Genomic DNA, 9,441 nt, shown 5'->3' with positions numbered 1-9,441 from the left:
CCTAAACCTCAGTAGTACCAACTTAACCTAACTAGCGTGTGGTAAACAAAGCCACGTGCTTTTTGACAGCCACGTGCTTTTTTGACAGCTGTCATCCGCCATCTTTAAACCACAGAGCACTGTGCTGCGCTCTTTATCGTAGTAGATGTAAAATTCGTCACCTGTCATCGGCAGTGTTGCCATCTTGGCGGGCCCAAACCTTAGTGCTACCAACTTAACCTCACTACCGCGAGATAAACAAATCCACGTGCAGCTGACATCCGCCATCTTTAATCTATAGAGCACAGTGCTGCCCTCTTTAGCTATTTACCTTCCACGTGCAGCTGTCATCCGCCATCTTTAATCTATAGAGCACAGTGCTGCCCTCTTTAGCTACTTACCTTTGAAATGTGGTGGCGGATAATTTGAAAAATGCTTTTTGACAGCAGCCATCTTTGAGCACCATGCTGCCCTCTTTAGCTAGATACCTGTGGTGGTAGACAATTCCACGTGACAGCAGTCATCTTTGAGCACCGTGCTGCCCTCTATGTGGTGGCGGCAAATTCTACATGCTCTTGTTTGGAAACAAACTCACGCGCTTTTTTGACAGCCGTCATCCGCCATCTTTAATGAACAGAGCACAGTGCTGCCCTCTTTAGCTACATACCTTTGAAATGTGGTGGCGTCAAATTCCACGTGCTCTTGTTTGGAAACAAAGCCATGTGCTTTTTTGACAGCTGTCATCCGCCATCTTTAATCAACAGAGCACCGTGCTGCTATCATGCGGGCAATTTCATCAGCTGTCATCCGCCATCTTTAATCTACAGAACACCGTGCTGCCCTCTTTATGGCTACTACCTTAAGCACGTAGTAGCGGGTAATTTGAAAAGCTCTGTTAGCTATCATCCGCCATCTTTAATCAAGAGAGCACAGTGCTGCCCTCTTTAGCTAGATACCTTTGAAATGTGGCGGCGGCAAATTCTACATTCTCTTGTTTGGAAACAAACCTATGCGCTGTCATCCGCCATCTTTAATCTACAGAACACCGTGCTGCCCTCTTTATGGCTACTACCTTAAGCACGTAGTAGCGGGCAATTTGGAAAGTTCTGTTAGCTATCATCCGCCATCTTTAATCAAGAGAGCACAGTGCTGCCCTCTTTAGCTAGATACCTTTGAAATGTGGCGGCGACAAATTCTACATTCTCTTGTTTGGAAACAAACCTATGAGCTGTCATCTACCATCTTTAAACCACAGAACACCGTGCTGCCCTCTTGGGTCAGCTGTCATCCGCCATCTTTAAACTATAGAGCACCGTGCCGCACTCTTGCGTCAGCTGTCATTCAAGGAATACCTTTGTTCTAAGAAGATATTACAAGAGAAGTGATTAAGAATATAATCGAACACGGTACTCGATACAACATATGATTAGAACATCGGTTGATGTGTTTACAACATATCTAGCGTATACCTTTGTTCTAAGAGAAAAAGTAAGACAAAAATTTTGAACAGCTTACGTAAGATAGCAACTCTTATAACTTCCTTTACTTTGCTAAGGCATAGCTTTATCGAACGCAATCTTGCACACATCGCGTACCTGCATGTTTATACTTGAACACATACTGCTGTTCATAGTTCGATATTGTAGAACACTGCATTGCAAGACTAGAATCAAACACTTTTGAGGAAAAAAATTCTGTTGTCGACATACTTACCGAACTAGACGATAACATACTTACGAATTTAATCAACATCTTCTTTCTTGCTCTTATTCTTCTTCGAGAGGAAGGAGTAGGAGGAGAAGGTAATACCTAATCTAAAATAAAAGAATATGCCAATTCTACATTATTTATTTACATCTTGTATGTACAAGTTTTATCTCGAATCGTTTTACCGTAGTGATGTTTGCGTACTTCTCGATGCAATTCTTGAATGTACAAGTTTAAACTTGCCGTACTACGCTCTCAGCGTACCTCTCCCTACAATATGTACAGTGAATTGTGATGTAAGACAGTGTAACGTAAGTACACACCTCTAACATAATGTTTACACACACATCTGCTTTATGTAAAGTAGTACTGATCAATACTACTATGCCCCCAGGCCAGAGTGTTGGTAGAATTTGGAATGACAAACCGTTTGCAATCATCGCTATTAAGGGCTACCTTACTAATTAAATGAGTGTACAACTGGTGCTTCTTGCTTCTAATGACAGACATTTGCTTATGCAAAACAGGTGGATTACTTTTAATGCAATTGTTATAGTTTTCAAAACTTAGCTGATTCAGAACGACATTCTTTTTAACCCCCCTTCAATCTCTTTATTTGTAATTCATTTAAGAGTTTTATGCAATATGACTTGGATTTAGTACCTACAAATGAATCGATAATATTCCCAGCACATTCATCTTTCATTTTACCTAGAACCTTTTTGTTCACTAGCGGTAGATGATATTGATTATTTGCAGGATAGTTACTTGTATCAAACCTACCCAAGTCTGGCTTTATATCATTGTAATAGTCATCAGTTTTGATTTGATAAATAAACGAATCGGTATCTGTGTAGAGCAATTGCGCATTATGCGCGTACTTCTTCATCATATAATCGTAATGGAATTCATACATGAGTGTTTTAGCCAATTCAAGTACTGCAAAGTCGACGTAGGTAGGTTTGTCATACTTAACCTTAACACGATTCATCTGTATAATAACTAAATTCTCATGTACGATGGTGCAGCTGTGGAAATTTGGTTTACTTATTAAATAGTTAGCACCATACCTTTTCTTAATATTTTCCCAGTTTGTAATCAATTTTACATCAACGCGTTTGTCAACATTTTCCATAGTCTTACCAAACACACTGTTATTCATGAGCTAGTAGAAATCTTTTTCAAACTCGTTAACCGCATTCGTTCTTAAATTATTGTTCAGATCGATATATGGCTTTAGCCACGGTGACTGATTAAATTCTAGTACGCGATGAATTTTGGATAACTTCAAACCATGCTGCAAACACTGTTTTAAATTTCGGTAATGAATGATATACTTAGATTTATCGCACAAATTAGCAATTAGCATTTTCGTCGTTGATGCGATGTACGGGGGCTTCATATTTTCAGGACAGAACGGTAGGTCATTATGAGAAGTGTGTAACTCTTTAGGATACTATAAGTCAACTTCGAGGAAATAGCCTTTATCAGCTTCATCGCCTAGGGCGTGCAGCTCTAAAGCATCAATTTCGCACTGCGTTAGCCAGCGGAAACCACTCACCGGTAGATGCTGACTCATCGCCCACCCATACTGATTATTAGCATCGAGATAAACGATATACTGAGATTCCTGACTAGAATCGAAACTCGGCATGTACTTATTATTTGCCTTGGAATACCGCCCGCTGCACTGACTTAGACCGCCTCGAATAGATGATTTTATAAAGTGCACCATATCAATATCAGTTAGCAGTTCCAAATTCACCTGCGTGTATTTTAACATTGTTACTGCATATCGCATTAACAGTTATATTTGAGTGATTTTATGACTTATTTGTGTAACTTACATTATTGTAGTGTTTTATTTATATTTCTTGAAATTGTGAATAGAGGGCAGCACTTGGCTTCCGGGACTGTTTTCTGGCGCAAGTGACTGGAGAGAGAAAAGGGAGTAGCGCGTCAGACATGCCGCGAGTAACATGTGGAGACAACAGTCTCGCAAAATACTTGCACAACAGTGCTAACGTTTCAGGTGCAGCCAAACCATTGGCACAATAACAATTACGACCACAAGTGTAAAGAATATTTCTAGTGTTAATTTGTGTCAGTACGTACCGCATGTGTAAATATAATTGTATATGTACAAGAAGTACGTACAGTACTAGTGCGTTTTGTAGTTCACGTACATCTGAATAAATAAGTGACTTGTGTGCTCTTTATGTTTTATATACTGTATTGCCTTAATAACATTTAAGTGGTCCTCCGAAAGTGTACTTTATTGTTTTATGTGTGGTTATCATACGCGACCTCCAGAGGTAAAGTTTTGATCGGAAACAAAACAACAGTTTCATCTCGGTCAAACATTTTGGTCCTCCGGGCCGGATCCTTCGAGCTTTCATTTTATGTGACAACAACATAGTGCATTTACAGTGACTGGATTATGCCGATAATATATTGTGATGTATCGTGGTGCAATTTATGACGCAATTCGCCACATGGCTGATTTACGCGCGAACTCACGCCGCTAAATCAGAGCTACCAACCGCGCCGGTCAAATCTTCCGCGCTGTGGAATACAACCTGTGGACTGTTGGCAGTAGCAACCCTGAGCCATATCAAGATGGCTCCTTGATGACAACAACTACTTCCCACACCTTACAAGGTCAGATCCAATTCATATCTTTATTCCTATCCTTTCATTATGGCAGAGGAGAGTATTAAAATTCTAATACGCAAACGAGGTGTAATAAAGGGCAGCGTAACACGTATTAAAAACTTCGTAGATGGGTTTAACAGTGAGCAGGGAATTGTGGCTATTATCTCTCGTAGGGAAAGTTTAGAGGAATTGAAACAAAGGTATGAGGACATTCAATCCCAGCTAGAAATCAGTGAGGAGGGAGAAACATACGAAGCAGATAGAGAAATATTTGAAGACACATATCATCAGATAAAGGTCGACATAGACAGAATAATCACCCAGCATGAAATAACAGGTCTTTCCAGACACTCCAGTCAAGGGAATATCTCAGTAAGCAATAATTACAATGGGGCGCACATCAAATTACCTACTATTACACTGAAACCATTTGGAGGCGAGTACGAAGACTGGAGAGGATTTCACGATTCCTTTGTATCTATGATCCATAACAATCAAGATTTGCATGATATACAGAAATTTCACTACCTAATTAGCAGTCTAAGAAACGAACCTCTTTCAATTGCACAAAGTCTCCCTCTATCTGCTGAAAACTACAGCATAGTTTGGCAAAGGTTAATAGACAGGTTTCAAAACAACAAATTAATTTCGTCAATCCACATTAAACGGATATTAGAGCAAGACTCAATCCAGAAAGAGAATGCCAATTCTCTCAGAGAGGCTATAAACACAAGTCAGGCCAATGTAAAAGCATTACAAGCCCTTGACTTAGATGTTTCAATTGAAGATTTATTATTGTCACAATTGTTAATCAACAAATTAGACCCAGCGACTAGGAAGGCATGGGAAATACACACTTCAGGTTCTGTGTTAGAATCTCTGGAGGTGTTGTGGACATTTTTAGAACAGAGATGTTTAGCACTTGAGGCAATCAAGCCAGGTACTCAAGTTCAACAGATTAAACAGTCGATTAGATCTACACCCAAACATCAAGTAAGCAATGTGCATGCTAGTGTTAATTACCAATGTGTACTCTGCAAGGGCTCACATTACCTATTTAAGTGCGAGTCCTTCAAAAGGCTCAATGTCCATGAGAGACATAATGTTGTGAGAGATTACAAATTATGCTTTAACTGCTTGGGCAGTAATCATAATGTCAATCGGTGCCAATCAGGCTCGTGCAAGATGTGCGGAAAGTATCACAATTCACTATTGCATGATGACACCAGACGTGACCGCAGCAGGCCAATGCTTAGCTCACGGGAAACAGAGAGAGAACACAGCTCACGCCAAGCAGTAGCTAATCACACAACCCGTTCAACAGATGTTACTCACTGCGCTGTCAAAGAATCCGATCTGTCTACAGTCTTGATATCAACAGCGATAGTCAAGGTTAAAGACATTCACGGTAATATGCAAGAGGCTAGATGTCTTTTGGATTCAGGTTCTCAGACAAATTTCGTGAGCGAAGAACTAGCTCAATTATTACGTCTAAGAAAACAAAAACATGTTACACCAGTAACTGGAATTAACGGTGCAGGAGTTCAAACCTCACACTGCATTACAGTTCATTTGCAATCTGCGGTCAGCCCTTTCAATATAGATGCCACATGCTTAGTGCTACCAAAGATTACAAACAATTTGCCAAGTAGAAAAATCGACATTTCAAGATGGAATCTACCCACCAATATAAAATATGTCGACAGAAATTTCCACATTCCAAGCAAGATCGATTTGCTACTCTGTGCAGACATATTCTTTAAGGTTATATTGGAGGGCAAGAAAACTCGTGATGGGTATCCAACATTGCAGAATACGAAACTGGGTTGGGTAGTAGCTGGCCAGGCACCCATACAACACCAAGGGGAACATGCAACATCACTATTCATCCAGGTAGACCAATTAGACACACAACTTAAAAGATTCTGGGAAATAGAAGAACTGAATATTCCACCAATCACCAAAGAAGAAAGAGATTGCGAAGAACACTTCACTAAGAACACAACGCGAGATGCTACAGGAAGGTTCCGAGTTCGACTGCCACTTAAACAGACTTCATCGCAGTTAGGGAATTCATACCCTCAGGCAGTAGTGAGATTCTACAGTATTGAGAAGAAACTTAATCGTGATCCCAAATTAAGAGAAGAATATTCAGCATTCATGAATGAGTATCTGAAACTTGGCCACATGAAACCGGTACCCACGTGCACTGAAGATGGAGGATACTTCATGCCACATCATGCCGTATTCAAACCAACAAGTACCAGCACTAAAACTCGTGTTGTCTTTGATGCGTCTGCTAAGACTGACAGTGGCGTATCTTTGAATGACAAGTTACTCGTAGGTCCTACCATACAAGACGACCTGCATTCTATTGTACTACGTTTCAGATCACACAAGATTGCTCTTGTCGCAGATATTACAAAAATGTATCGACAAATACAAGTTGACAACAAGGACATGAAACTACAACGAATACTATGGAGAAACACTAGCACCGAACCTCTCCAGTGTTATGAACTCACGACAGTTACTTACGGTACGGCAAGTGCTCCCTTTCTCGCTGTGAGGTGTTTGAAACAGTTAGCCGATGACGAGTCAAAGGAATTTCCACAAGCAGCAGCTGTCCTTAGAAAGGATTTTTATGTTGATGACCTCCTAACCGGAGCCAGTACTGAATCAGAAGCCATTCGTTTACAGCAAGAATTAGAGACATTACTGTTAAGAGGGAGATTTGAACTTAAGAAATGGTGTTCTAACAGCAGTAAGGTCATGTCAAAAATACCAGAAGAAAATAGAGAAACCAAATCACCACTTCAACTCGACAATGCAGACACAGTAAGAACATTGGGAATACTCTGGCACCCTTCTACGGACCAGTTTCAATTCGACATAACTGTTAAAAGGGTTTCCCATGCAACCAAGAGAAGTGTACTCTCAACTATTGCTGCAATTTTTGACCCTCTGGGCTTATTGGGTCCAGTTATTCTCTCATGCAAGGTCTTCATGCAACAACTCTGGACCTTTCAATTAAAATGGGATCAAGACCTGCCGAGTCAGCTTCTTAACACTTGGAATGCTATTTACTCGCAATTACCAGAACTTAACGATATCAAAATTGACAGGTACATTTTAAGTAAGACTAAAGTTGTAAATTGTGAATTACATGGTTTCTGCGACGCCTCTGAACGTGCTTACGGGGCTTGCGTATACATTCGTACCACAGATGAAGAAGGGCTTATTTCATGCAATTTGATGTGTTCTAAATCAAGAGTCGCCCCACTTAAACAATTGTCAATTCCACGCTTAGAATTGTGCGGCGCTCTCCTGTTAGCAAGATTACTTAAGCGAACGTTCACGAGTCTCAACCTGGATATAAGTTCTATTCATGCGTGGACAGACTCTACAATTGTCTTACAATGGATTGCGTCACCGTCGACGAGGTGGAAAACATTCGTCGCCAACAGGGTCTCTGAAATCCAGGACACGGCAGAAAACTGCACATGGCATCATGTATCTACACAAGAGAATCCAGCTGACATATTGTCACGAGGAAGCGAGCCTCAAGCATTAAAATCACATGACCTCTGGTGGCATGGACCGTCCTGGTTGTGCCAGCCTGAAGAATTATGGCCAATCAGTACTGCAGAATGTACCTCAGAAGCACTTGAAGCCAAACCCACTACATGTGCAATCAACAGCTGCGATAATGAAGACATCACTACACGGTTTTCCTCGTTATCAAGAATGAAACGTGTCTTTGCGTACTGTAAAAGATTCATCTACAATTTACAGCACTCACATGCGAAGATTACAGGAAATCTAAGCACGGAAGAATGCAACAATGCACTACTTTGCTGTGTACGATATATTCAACACCAGGAATTTCAGAAGGAAATTCAATATCTTCAACTGAAAAAAGAAGTTGACAAGAGAAGTCAGTTAAAATCTCTCGCTCCATTTCTTGATAAAGATGAGTGTCTCAGAGTGGGCGGGCGATTACGTAATGCAGACGCAGCATATGACCAGAAACATCAGATTATATTACCAGCGCATCACCATGTCACGAAATTAATTATTCGTGACGAACACTTAAGATTACTACATGCTAGCACACAGCTACTAGTTGCATCACTTAGAATGAAGTATTGGATTCCTCACGCCAGGACAACTGTCAAAGGTGTCATTCGCAAATGTGTGACATGTTCAGGTTCAAGGCCGAGAGCTCATCGCAATTGATGGGCCAGCTGCCTGCTGAAAGAGTTAAACCCACTCGTCCTTTCCTATATAGCGGTGTAGACTTTGCGGGACCCTTCTTCATTAAACAAGGTTCCCCACGTAGTAACACGAGAGTAAAATGTTACGTTGCACTTTTTGTCTGCTTAGCCACCAAGGCCATTCACTTGGAACTTGTAAGCAATTTAACCACCGAAGCCTTCATTGCTGCCTTAAGGAGAATGATATCCCGGAGAGGAAAGGTACTTCAACTTCACAGTGACAATGGTTCATCATTCATCGGAGCCAGAAATCAACTTCGAGAACTTAACAAATTATTCCAATCAGAGCAACACCAACGTGAAATTGATAATGTTGGAATCCAAGAAGGATTTACCTGGAAATTCATTCCTCCACGAGCACCAAATTTCGGGGGTCTTTGGGAAGCTGGGGTGAAATCTATGAAATTTCATCTTACTAGAATTACCAAGCACGCTCACTTGACATTCGAAGAAATGACTACTCTTCTCTGTCAGATTGAATCCATTTTAAATTCACGTCCAATCACTCTCCTGAGCAATGACCCAAATGACACCTCCTATCTTTCACCCGGACATTTCCTGATAGGAGAACCCATGATGGCCATACCTGAACCAGACCTAACCTTATCAAATACTTCAAGGCTTTCCAGGTGGAATCATCTTCAAAAAATGAAGGGACATTTTTGGAACAGGTGGTCATCCGACTATCTGGGCAGCTTGCAGCAACGCATGAAATGGAGGTCAGCACAGCCCAGTGTATCTACAGGAACTGTTGTCCTAATTAAGGAGGACAACATTCCACCATTGGACTGGAGACTAGGCATCATTGAGCAAACATTTCCAG

Source organism: Anabrus simplex, chromosome 1, assembly GCF_040414725.1.
Source record: "Anabrus simplex isolate iqAnaSimp1 chromosome 1, ASM4041472v1, whole genome shotgun sequence".
NCBI classification, from domain to species: Eukaryota; Metazoa; Arthropoda; class Insecta; order Orthoptera; family Tettigoniidae; genus Anabrus; species Anabrus simplex.
This window is presented reverse-complemented; position numbering follows the sequence as displayed.